This window comes from Grammomys surdaster, unplaced genomic scaffold, assembly GCF_004785775.1.
Source record: "Grammomys surdaster isolate TR1022 unplaced genomic scaffold, NIH_TR_1.0 241, whole genome shotgun sequence".
NCBI classification, from domain to species: domain Eukaryota; kingdom Metazoa; phylum Chordata; class Mammalia; order Rodentia; family Muridae; genus Grammomys; species Grammomys surdaster.
This window is the reverse complement of record NW_021604686.1, coordinates 4,896,423-4,908,465: the sequence shown is the minus strand read 5'-3', so window position 1 is coordinate 4,908,465 and position 12,043 is coordinate 4,896,423. Positions and strand designations below refer to the sequence as shown.

The following is a 12,043-nucleotide window of genomic DNA, read 5'->3' as shown; positions in this document are numbered from 1 at the left end:
CTTCCTTCCTTCCTTCCTTCCTTCCTTCCTTCCTTCCTTCCTTTCTTCTTTTTTTTTTAAGCAGAGGCCTTAACTCAGACTTTAAGGAACCAATAGTGGGGAATAGGAATTGTGATCTTAGAAGAGCCCCCCCCCACTTTTTCTTCGTTTCTTTGAACAAAGTTTTTGAAAGCAAAATACTTCCTTCTCACCGCCCTACCTGAAAGCACCCGAGCTCAGCCTTCTGCCCATGGCATCCACAAGTATTAAGAAAATCCCCAAGCTGCTGGGGGTGTGATGTGAGCTGGAAGGTTACAAGTAGGCCTGGCCAGGCTAGCACTGCCACTCTCCTTCCTAGACTGGTGCTGACAGGTTCTCCTTTAATAGCTCTTTATATTTGCCCTTCTCCCACCCCTAACCCCCCCATCTTCACAAGTAACAATGGGATAGTCAGGCCTGAAGGCTAGTGGGGGGTTGAGGCCCCATAGGCAAAGCCTTGGCACATAGTAGGTGCTCAGTATCACTACCCTGACTGATCAGTGCTTGACAGAAGTGAGTACTCACTAAACATTCCAGAAGAAACCTGCTTGCAATCTCAGCCCCATCAGGCACAGGGTTTTGTCGGAAGGACTCATAACCCTGAACTCCAGCCCAGCCATTGAACACACAACCGTCCTATGGTAACCAGCCAGCCAGCATCGTATCTTCTTTCCACTTCCTGTCCAGTGTCCCCAGGTCCTCTAAAGAGCATAGGCACTGGGTAGGCAGTGAGTTAGTCCCCTTGGTGATTTCTCCTCTTGGGAAAGTGTCCACCTAGTTTATTTCTCCTTCTTTCCCTAGTCTTTCAACTAAGCTGATGCTGTAGTCTGTCCCTGGGAGCCTTAAGGATACCTTAGGTGAAAGCCCAGCAACCTTCTCCCTCTTTTTGGGTGTGGTTCATGGAGTTCTGAGCCAGGCCTGAGCCTCTGTGTCTTGTCCCCGGAAGGGTGGCACTGGACAGCTCACAAGCACCCTCCCAGGCCCCTTGGCAGACTGCCCGAGGCCTGGCCAGCAGGGAAGACAGAGGTAATGAGTGATTAATGGGTGCCTCATCTAATCTCCTGCCAGGGGAAATGAAGGCCCAGTCATGGGCTGGGAGCTGGTCTTGACCTGCTCCAGGTGGGCTTGGAATGTGCCCAGCTCAGGATAGGGATTAAGGCTTGAAAGACAAGAGGAAATGAGATGTTAACCCTTTAGGCCAAGGCTCTCTGAGTCCCAGCAGGAAAATGGCAAAGGGGAGTTATCTACAGGCATCTGATGAAAGCTGGGCATGCATCGCTTTTGATTTATCGCAGGGACACAGCCACGTGTCTGACTACTGCGGGGATGGTTGTGGGCCTGGACTTCGAGATCATTTTCTTTGAGGTGAAATCATGAGAGAGATGATTAATTTCTGCTGCCCGGGGCTGCAGGGGTTGCTGGGAAGCTACCTGCTAGCCTCCTCAGAAGGCTGCTGATGGTATCAGCAAGTGGCAAATTTACAGTTATTGAACATGCTTTTACTCCTGAAACAGTTCCGCCAACAGCCTGTCCTTTCCAGGAAGATAAACAAAGAAGGCATTTGCCCCTGGGCTACAGACCAGCTCTCCACCAGGGAGTCCTGTCCACTCCTACATCAGTAGCCTGTATATGGAAAACAGAAGAGGCCAGCTCTCCAGAGGCAGCTGCCTGAGTCCCAGCCTAGGTCCTAGCACACCACAGGCTTCAAACAAGGTCCTTAACCACTGTGCTATAATTTCCCCACCTGTAAAACAATGCTATAATAGCACAGCATCCCCCATAGTGGAGATCCGTGACTTTGTAAACTACTTCACGCAGCCCGGAGCACACACCGGGGCTGCTTCAATCTTAGCTGTCTTTTTCTCCTTTCCTACCCCTGTGAATCTCAACAGAAGCCTTCCCCTCCTCCGGGGTGCCAAGGCTCACTTCTGTGAAGTGACTTAGCTCTTTGATTGATATGGCTTGTTTGACCCCTGACCCTGCATGCTTTAAATTCTGGTTCCACCCTCTGCTACTGGCCCCGAGGCCCCTTGCTGCCCTTTTACTTAGCCGTCCAGCCCCTTGCCCCCTGACTCTGTGCTAGCTGGACAGAATGCTGGTGGGCTGGGCAGTGATGTCAACCGGAAGCTCTGGTGGCATAGGTCGGTTCTGTTCCTCTCTGTTCACTGCTAGGTTTGCTGTGACACAGCACCCCAGGTCCAAGTGGCTGAGGGTAGGAAGGACTGCAGGATCAGGAGATGTGGAAACCATCTGGTCAGGATACAAACCCGAGCACCGTCCCCTATCCTGGCTTCCCTGAACTCCTGTTACGTCATCCTGGATGTGGGCTGATAAGTTGCAGTCACCCAATGTTTGGTACGAGGGCCAGTCCCCCCCAGTGGATATGAGGACTCCTGGGAGCTATGATGAACGGTATGCTCGTTATCGGGTGAGCGCTAGGCAGAACCATGATGCACATAGCTTCTTCTTACTCCTTTGTTTCCTTCTCTTTTGGTAGTTCTGGGGATTGAACCTAGGGCCTGACCAGGCATGCCAGGCAAGTGCTCTCTATTACTGAGCTACATCCCCAGCCCTGCAGGGCAAGGTCTGAAGTCTCATTTCTGGTGCGTACTGACAATGCAGCCTTCACCTCCATGGAAAGTCTGGAATAGACACCTCTATCTATTTACCTCTGCTTTCCTTATGATGCTTTAGGCAAATGCAGGCCTTTACCCTGCTTCAAGTGCAGAGGCCTTTGACTACCTGAGAGAGAGGATGCTACTATGGATGGAACCTCACATTAGGTGCTGGCCTTACCTTCAGGTCCTCTAAGGTCAGCCAGACATTATCCTGTTCCGTAGCTTAGACAGTAGAGGCTCGCGTAGCAAGTGTACAGCATGACGATGTTTGAGTTCTACCTGGTTCTAAAACAGATACTCTCGGAGCAGACAGACTAGCTAGTGAATGGTAAACAACCAAAAAAGCAAAACTCCATCCCTCATCTGCACATAGTATGCCAGCTACCTCTAATTATCCGTTTGTTCCTTTCTACATACTTATATATGTTTTTTCTATGTATGTATCTTATGTGTGTGTGTGTTCATGTATGTGTGTGTCTGTGTAAATGTGTGTAGGCCAGAGTATGGTGGTAGATGCCTTCCCCAAGTAGCCTTCTACCTTATTTTTTGACAAAAAATGCTCTTATTTGTTTTCTGTTGCTTTGTTAAGCACCATGACCCAGAGCAACTTGAGGGGAAAGAGTTTGGTTCCTACACCCTGCTGGATCATGATCTATCATTGAAGGAAGTTCGGGTAAGAACTGAGGGCAGGAACCTAAAGGCAGGAACCAAAGCAGAAGCCATGGAGGAATGCTGCTTACTGGATTGTTCGACTTGCTTTCTTATACTTCTTGGGACTACCTGCTAAGGGTTGGCACTGCTTACGGTGGGCTGAGGCCCCTCACATATCAAACATTGACCCATAAAATACCCCACAGACTTGTCTACAGGCTGATGTGATGGAGGCAATGTCTCAGTTGAAATTCACTCTTCCCAGGTGACCCTTAGGTCAAGTTGATGAAAAGCAAACAGAAACCATGAAACAAAACAAAAACACAAAAAAAGAAACTAACTGAAACATAGTGTCTCTCACTCAGTCTGGGAGTTCACTGACTGAAACATAGTGTCTCTCACTCAGTCTGGGAGTTCACTGACTGAAACATAGTGTCTCTCACTCAGTCTGAGAGTTCACTGACTGAAACATAGTGTTTCTCACTCAGTCTGGGAGTTCACTGATTCAGTGATGCTGGCCAGCACTTCCCGGGCATCCTCAGCATCAGTATTCAGTGATGCTGTCTAGCGATTCCTGGGCATCCTCAGCGTCAGTCAGTATCTCCAGCACTGACAGTACTGAGGTGGGCCATCACGCCAGGCTTTTTAGGCCGGTGCTGGGGATATGAGCTCAGCTCTTCTTGCTTGTTCAGCAAGTACTTTATTGACGGAGACTTCTCACAGCCCTAGAACAAGCTCATGTGATAACTGAGCTGATACACACTTGTCTATTTATTTATTTATTTATTTATTTATTTATTTATTTATTTATGTATTTTTGACTAACATGGGTCCGAGCAAATATTTCACATTTTAAAACAATTATAAGGAGGAGTTATTTCATTTTTATTTGTGTGTGCTTATGTGTGAGTGTGTGCATGTGTATGTGGGTACCAGTAGAGGCCAGAGACAGTGTCAGATCCTCTGGAGCTGGAGTTACAGACAGTTGTGAGTTGCCTGATGTATGTGTACATTGGGAACTGGACTCAGATCCTCTGAAAGAGCAGCAAGTGCTTTTTAACGCTGAGCTACCTCTCCAGGTTTGTTTTTAAACGTTTTTCTTCCCATTTCTTAAGGATAGTGATGATCTCCATAGCCCTTCCGTACTCTGGGTTAGAATGGTTTTCGTTCTTCCCCAGTCTCAAAAATCAGTGCAATAGTAAAGGCATCCAGTTTGCTGCTGGTCTTTATCTTTTTCTGATCTCAGGTTCTGCCTTGGAGTCAGATCCAGGCCACATGGTCACCTGGTCATACTGACCCAAGGTATTCAATAACCCATAGAGAGCAAGCTACCACGTGAGTACCAGGAGTAGAGGAGGACTCAGCAGTGACCTACTCCTTTCTTATTTATTCTGTTCCTTCCTCAGGCCCAGATCAGAGGAACTCAACACCCTTTGCTTAGCAGGCCAGGAAGACCCATGATAGGGTGGGGGACTTTCTGAATTCCACAGAAGGAAATTATGTCAGTGTTCACAGAGGTTCCTTGAAGGAAGGTGTTGGCAACTTCTTAGATTATGCTCACACATGTTATTGATTCTGTATGGGTCATGCTGTGTATCCATCCATTCATGCTTCTTCTAACCCTCCCCAAGTCCCTACTGTGCACCAGGGACCAACACCATGCACCGTAAAAACTAGTGGATTCCAGATCCAGCTGCTGCTTGTGTGGCTTTGGACACAACCCGTTGAGCATCCATTTCCTCTCTTGTAAAGCGGGCCAGTCATCACTGAACATAAGAAAACCTAGTAGAGTTAGCCTAGGGTTTGCTCAGACACTGTATTTGTTAGCTTCCTGTTACTGTAACAAAACACCGGAGGCAATCAACATGAGGAATAAGGACTTGTTTGGGTGTGTGGCTTCAGAGGTCCCATGGTTGCTTGGTTACAGACATCATGGCAGGAACATACAGTAGAGGAAGATGTCTGTCTGGTAGTATCCCAAAACCAAAGAGAGAGGTGAGGGGAGCCAGATTCCAATATGCTTTGAAGGTTAAGTCCCATGTGACCTTTCTTCTTTCACTAGGCCCAACCTCCTAAATGTGCTACCACCTCTTAATAGTGTTACCAAATAGGGACTAAGACTTTTAACACGTGGGCTGGAGAAATGCCTCAGTGTTTAAGAACATGTGCTATTTCTTTAGTGGATCCAAGTTTGTTCTCAGCACCCACGTGGTGACTCCCAACTGCCTGTAACTCCAGTTCTTCTTGGGAATCCTACAATGTTGGCTTCCTTAGGCACCTGTGTTCATGTACATATTTCTGCACATACATAAAAATAATAAAAACAAATCTTTTAAAAGAAAAAAATATACATGTGTCTTTGAGGGCCACATTCAGATTAAAGTAGACTTGAAGGGGCTACTGTGTTCCTTAATAAGCATGAAATTCTGGTCTGTCTTATAGGTATATAGGTCATATATATATATATATATATATGGATATATATATGTGTGTGTATGTGCATGTGTGTGTATATATATATACACACGTGTATATATATGTGTGTGTATATATATACACACGTGTATATATATGTGTGTGTGTGTGTGTATGTATGTGCATTTATGTGTGTCTTATAATCTTATAGGAAGATGCTATTTCTGCCTAAGAGCATGGTGGTTCTTGCAGCCATAAGGAGAGGCAGATGCTAGGAAAATCATTATAATAACCATAGAACAGCCCTGCAGACCCAGGTAAAAGGCACTGGACTCAGGGGTGGGACTTTAGAAAGACGTGGGGTGGGAGGCATGACTCGGGAGGAAACCTAGGGGAAGAGAGAGAGTTAAAGGAAGCAGAAGCTGTTTGTACTTTATTAGAAAGCAATATTCTTGATTAGCTTTCAGGATTCAGCTTCTCATAAGTGAGACTTCCCATGCCCCCAGAATGAACGCAATGGATGCCTGTGCACGACACAGCTTCCACACACCGTGCGGCTGCTTCTAATCCACTGCGTCTCTTAACATTGCCTCCTCTCTGCGTGCCATGATGGTTCCTTTGCTCTGTCAGAAGCTGCGAGGCTCTGTTGTCCTTATCTTGCCGTGCTCTCAGCCTGGCTCGTACGTATGACAGTCTGACAGATGGTGTCAGGCGGCGTTCAACAGTGTGTTTCTTACAAGGGGTCAGAGGGTTGATATCCGAGCTTTGCGGGACATGGATCTCTGTTGCACCTAATTAGTGCTGCCTTCTGAGCGTGAGTGCAGCCACAGGCAGTCCATAAAGGAAAGGTCATAGGTGCAATCCAATAAAACTTTATTTAGGGGCTGGAGAGGTGGCTCGGCGCTGTGAGCCCTTGCTGCTCATGGGAGGATTGGTGTTTGGTTCCCAGCATCCACATTGGGTAGTTCACAACTGCTGTTGCAGGGGATCTGGTGTCTTCTTCTGATCTCTTTGGGGACCTGTGTACATAAACATGCACATATCCTTAAATAAAAATAAAATCTCACTAAAACCCTTTATGGATTTTCTGATGATCCCAGCATTCATATCACATCATAGCACATTCTCTGTCTGTCTGTCTGACTGACTCTGTCTGTCTTTCTCTCATTCTGTCTCTGTCTCTCTGTTGTTGTTCAACCATTTGAAAATGTGACCCTCTCTCTCCCCCCCCAAATGGCAGTCAGTCAGGCTTGACACATGACTTCCTAGTCTAGTTTACCACACTATCGAAAACCTTTTCAATGCCAGGAAGAATGGCTGTGAGTAATCTGTATTGTTGCTGGGACAAATTACTTGACAAGCAGTTTCAGAGAGGAATGGTTTACCCAGCTTAGAGTTCAAGAAGATGATTCCAGAGCGGCCAGGAAGACGTGGCAGAAAGTAAGGAAGGAGTGACAGCAGGGGCAGGAAGCGGCATGGTCTCCTGCACCCACAGTCAGGAAGCAGAAAGAGAACAGGAAGTGGAGCCAGCCTATAAGAGCCCAGGGCCCGCCCACAGTAGCCTACTTCTTCTAGAAAGGTTCTGCCTCTTAAAGGTTCCACAATGTTGCTAAACAGCACTGCCAACTGGGAACCGAGTTTAGATACACAGATGTGTAGACGGCTTACAGTTAAACCACAGCAGTGCCCCAGAGAATCCATAAAAATCATAGGTGTTCCAGCGTCCCTAAGAGTCTAGTTCAAGTCATAAGTTTTAGCCAAAAAAAAAAAAAAATTATTTGTGAGCTTGGGTTGTATCAACTTAACGCAATGCCATAATACAACTTGCTATACTTTGAGTAGTTATTGTAGTCAGTAAAAAATTATAGACTTTCAAAATTCTTAGCATCAATGACTTTAGTAATATATTATACCCTTTCAAGATTCAGCCAATAGTAGATCGAATACACACACACACACACACACACACACACATGCACACACACACAAACATTTGTTTGCTTGTTTTTCAAAGCAGGGTTTCTCTGTGTAGCCTTGGCTGTCCTGGAACTCACTCTGTAGACCAGGTTGCCTTCAAACTCAGACATCAGCCTGCTTCTGCCTCCCAAGTGCTGGAATTAAAGGCGTGCGCCACCACTGTCTGGCTCAGATTGAAAATAGTTTTAAAATTTTGTATCAGTATTGAATATGGTCAGATCTTCATTCTTGTCTTTATCTACTAGAAATGTATGGTACAGGATCCATTAACCTGACATGGACAGTACACAAGGCAGTATAAATAATCTAGGGACGGTTTAAGAAGTCCAGGCAAGAGGATGAGCATAGCTCATGCAGTACCATTTATACAAGGTAGCTTCTTGCATAGCATTTGCAGTGAGTGAGATAGTATCAGTACTCCCAGGAGTAATTTAAGGTCAATGGAAGGATATACATGGGTTATATACAAATACCATGACATTTTATGTGAGGGACTTGAGCTTTCATGGCTACTGTGGTTGGTGGGATGCTGATGAGGCTAAGAATATTGATGGATGACTACATTGTATCTTGTTTTAGTTTCCGATTGAAAGGGTGCTTTCCACATTGCTCTCTTGTTGTATTTGATCCTGGAGTCCAGTTGTTCTGACTCCTCACATCCTGATGGCCTGTGGTATGGAACTGGACTTGATTCTGGCTGAATCCACCAAGGAAAGGCATGGAAGGCACTCCCAGGCTTGTATTTGGCACATGATGAATGCAGGATAAACTTGTTCCCTCTTCTCCCAACTCAAAAGTCCTTGTGTTTTTGGTCAGCTCTAAAAACATGCTGAGCCTCTTTGAGCTTGTTTCCCTAGTTCTTTCCACATGCAATAAAGTCACTAACCTTTTTAAATGGAAACAAAAACAGAGAATGTTGGAAAGCCGAGTTCCCCACCCGGGTCACCAGCTCTCCCTTATTGGACACAACACAGCTCTGTGCAGACTGCTGATTGGGGCCAGAGGAGAGGCCCCAGTTCCAGGGACCAAGGCTCCAGCTGGTGCAGACCTGGCCTTCCAGCCAGAAAGGGCTGCCTGGCCTGCTGGCTTCTCCCATCTCCACAGCTCCTGGGTGTATCTTGGTTTCTGGGATTCCTATGGGCATAAAAGTGGGATTCTCTCCAGATGGGAGACCACCAGCCCTGAAGGTGACTGTGAGGCTGTAGTTCTTGGCTCCCAAACTGGCTTTCACTGTATGTGTTGGATGGAAATCCAACTTGAGCAAGCGTGTGTTTGTGTTGTTTAGGGGGCGATGGCACATAGCCACGTGTGCTTTCTGGCCTGGGGGCTGCTAGCTCCCTGTGAAAGGAGGCAGCTGTTGTCCTTTGGCCAGCGAAGGTTTTTCCCATTGTTTTGTTGGGCAGGGGGCTAGTGTTCTTGGGTGGAGAGCTCTTAGGTGTATAGACAAGTGGTCTTGGAGTTGTGGGCCTGAATGTTGAGTTCTCTTTTGGCATTGGCTTGCCTTTTGACTGCCCATTGTTGTATCACTAGTTCTTCACTCCTGAATGAACAGTGATTGACTAGATCATTTCTAAGGGACGTTTCTCAACTGAGACAGATGTGGATATTTGGCCTTTACCCTTACCTAGCAGCGATAAGATGTTTCTTCTCTTCCTACAGAGTGGTCAGTCATAAGGACTCTTACCACCACCCACAGAAGCAAAGACACACATCCCCTCTTTTCTGCTCCTGCTTGTGGCCTCGGTGGGGGCCACATGAGGAACTGTGCACCTGCTTTATTTCATCCTTCCCTTCCCAGCAGAGGAATGCTCGTGGGGATCTGATGGAGATGGGGAACCATCACCATCCTGACCAGAAGTACTGGTGACTCCCCCTTCCTCAGCAGAGACCAAATGGGGACTTAGGATTTTGTCTCTGGCTGAGCATGATGAGGGAAAAAGCCCCTCCCAGACTTTAGCACTGTCAAAAGAAGACAGTTAAATGGAGGCTTTAAATAAGATCTTTGTTCTTGGCACAATGCATGTGCAGGGTTAGCACAGAATCAGTCACGAGAACCAGGAAGGTCTTCTGCTGAATGACAAAGGACAATAGATGGAGTCCAACACTAAGCTGACAAAGATGTTAGAGATACCCGGTGAAGGCTCAGAAGCCGCCATCATGAAAGTGCCTCAATAAATAATTATCTGTATGCTTGAAATAAATAAAAAAATGTTTTTAGTAAAGAAAAAGGAGAAAAAGACTATTATCCATCAATTGTCAGTCTATCTGTCTATCAAACATCTATTTACCATCTATTATCTATCATCTATTTTATTCATTCACACATAAATCAATCTATCATCATCTGTCCAATAATCTACCATCTATCTATCTATCTATCTATCTATCTATCTATCATCTGCCTTTCTATTTATTTATATTTTCTACCTTTCTAGCTGTCAATTATGTATATATTTGTCTTCTCTCTGTCTGTGTAATGCTGGGATTGAATCTAGGGTCTTACACATAATAAGTAATGTTATACCCTGGAAATACCTAAGCCCTGGAAATGATATTTCTAAGTATTAAAATTATTATAAGTCAACAGGTTGTAATAACGTCTAATTCTTGGGTGCAAAGTGGAGTGTTTAAATTGAGCTAATTCTCCGTCATCTCTGATGCTTGTCACTGTGTAGAGAGGACATCTGAAATGTACTCAGCGAGTATGAACTGCTCACTAAACTATGCAACAGATTAAACAGGGACACTCTGTACCCTTCCACCGGCCCTTCCTTTTGCTTCCACTCTGCTACCTTTAACTACCCTCTGCATTCTGTTTCCATGGGTTGAATGGTTTTAGAATCCACATGTAGGTGAGAACATGGGTGTACCTTCTTGTGTCTGGCTTATTTCACTCAGCATAGCATTCTCAAGTTCTATCCATGTTGTCCAAATGACAGGGTTCCCTTTTGAAGACTGAGTAGTATTCCACTTAGCATTTCTTTATTCATGCATTGGCTGAGGACGTTTGCATTCATTTCTACATCATGGTTATTGGCAAGAAGGCCACAAGGAACCTGAGAGTTCATGCATCTCTTCACTAAACAGATTAAGTACTTAAGAATGAATAAAAAAAAGAGGAATTGCTACACCAAATTTTCTTTGCAGTTCTTTTTTTTTTTGAAACTGCCATACGGTATTTCATGATTGTTGCTCTAACTCCAGCTCTGACTGGTGTCATTTGAAAGTTCCACCCCTGTGACTCTCAGCAAAAACCGCCATCTTGAGTGTGCTTGATAATAGCTGTCCTGACGGAAACGCATCCCTGCTTTAAAGTTCCGTTTTGCAGTGATCGTGGATGTTTAGTATCTCTACATGTTCTCTTGAGCACTACCTATCAAGGTCCCTCCTCTACTTTTTTACTGTTTGTTGTTGCTATCGAGTTGAATCCTTTTCGTATTTCGGGTATTAATCCCTCCCAAGATTCACTGTTTGTCAACATCCTCTCCTAGTTTATAGGCTATCTTTTCACACCGCTCCTTTTCCCTTTGCTTGAAAATGCTTTTGTGTTTGCTGTCGTCTTATTCGTGGTTTTGTTTTGTTGCCTGTGCTTTGGGGATCGGATTTTAAAAAGTCATTACTCATACTCAGTGCTATGCAGAATCTCGCCGATTTTTAAAAATAGTTTCTAGTCTCATGTTTAAGTTTTTAGTCCTGCGTGGAATTTTTAAGAAGGGAAACACATAATAACTGAAATCAGGTCTCACTGGATGGACTGCTTAGGAGAGTAGAGGCAGGAGGATTGAAACAAATTGGAGATGTAATGAGTTACCCAACCTGGGCCCCAGAGAGCAGCAGGCCTGAGCTAAAAGCCAGGTGTTGGTAGGACTATGACAAAAGATCCGATATCTGTGTTTGTGCAGCCCCAGGAGAGAAGAGAGTAGACAGGGCCGGAAGCTTCCGGATGGAATCCTTTCCAAAAAATGTTTTCAGATGTAGCGTAAGACACAACCTCAACTCAAAGAAGTCTAGTGCTAAGACCCATAACAGTCAGTTGTTAATTTTGGGGACAATCTCAGGCTAGCTCTGGCTTGCTGTCATCTTGCTGCATCTTTCTAAGTAAGTGCTAAGATGATAAGCTCATGGTCAAACTTCTGAAAACGATTTTGAAGAGGAGTAAAGAGGAAGACCTGGAGGGGTGGGGACGAAGTGACGTGGTTGGAGAGAGAGACGCATAGCATAGGTCACAGTGATAGATGTGCCTGTTCATCTGGGATTGGGTGTGTGCGTGTGCGTGTGCGTGTGTGTGTGTGTGTGTTCACATGTGCCTGGTTTCAAATGTGTGTGTGTTCACATGTGCCTGGTTTCAAATGTGTGCATGTGTG

At 45.4% G+C, this 12,043-nt stretch overlaps 1 long non-coding RNA gene across 1 annotated transcript; it reads right to left on the bottom strand.

Annotated features, from left to right (window-relative positions):
- Positions 1 to 6,108: 6,108 nt before the first annotated feature.
- On the bottom strand, positions 6,109 to 7,200 carry LOC114626861. The gene is made up of 2 exons (XR_003712304.1): positions 7,088 to 7,200; positions 6,109 to 6,721 (listed from the first exon to the last, which is right to left on the bottom strand). It is a non-coding gene; the product is annotated as an uncharacterized LOC114626861 (long non-coding RNA).
- Positions 7,201 to 12,043: the final 4,843 nt, after the last annotated feature.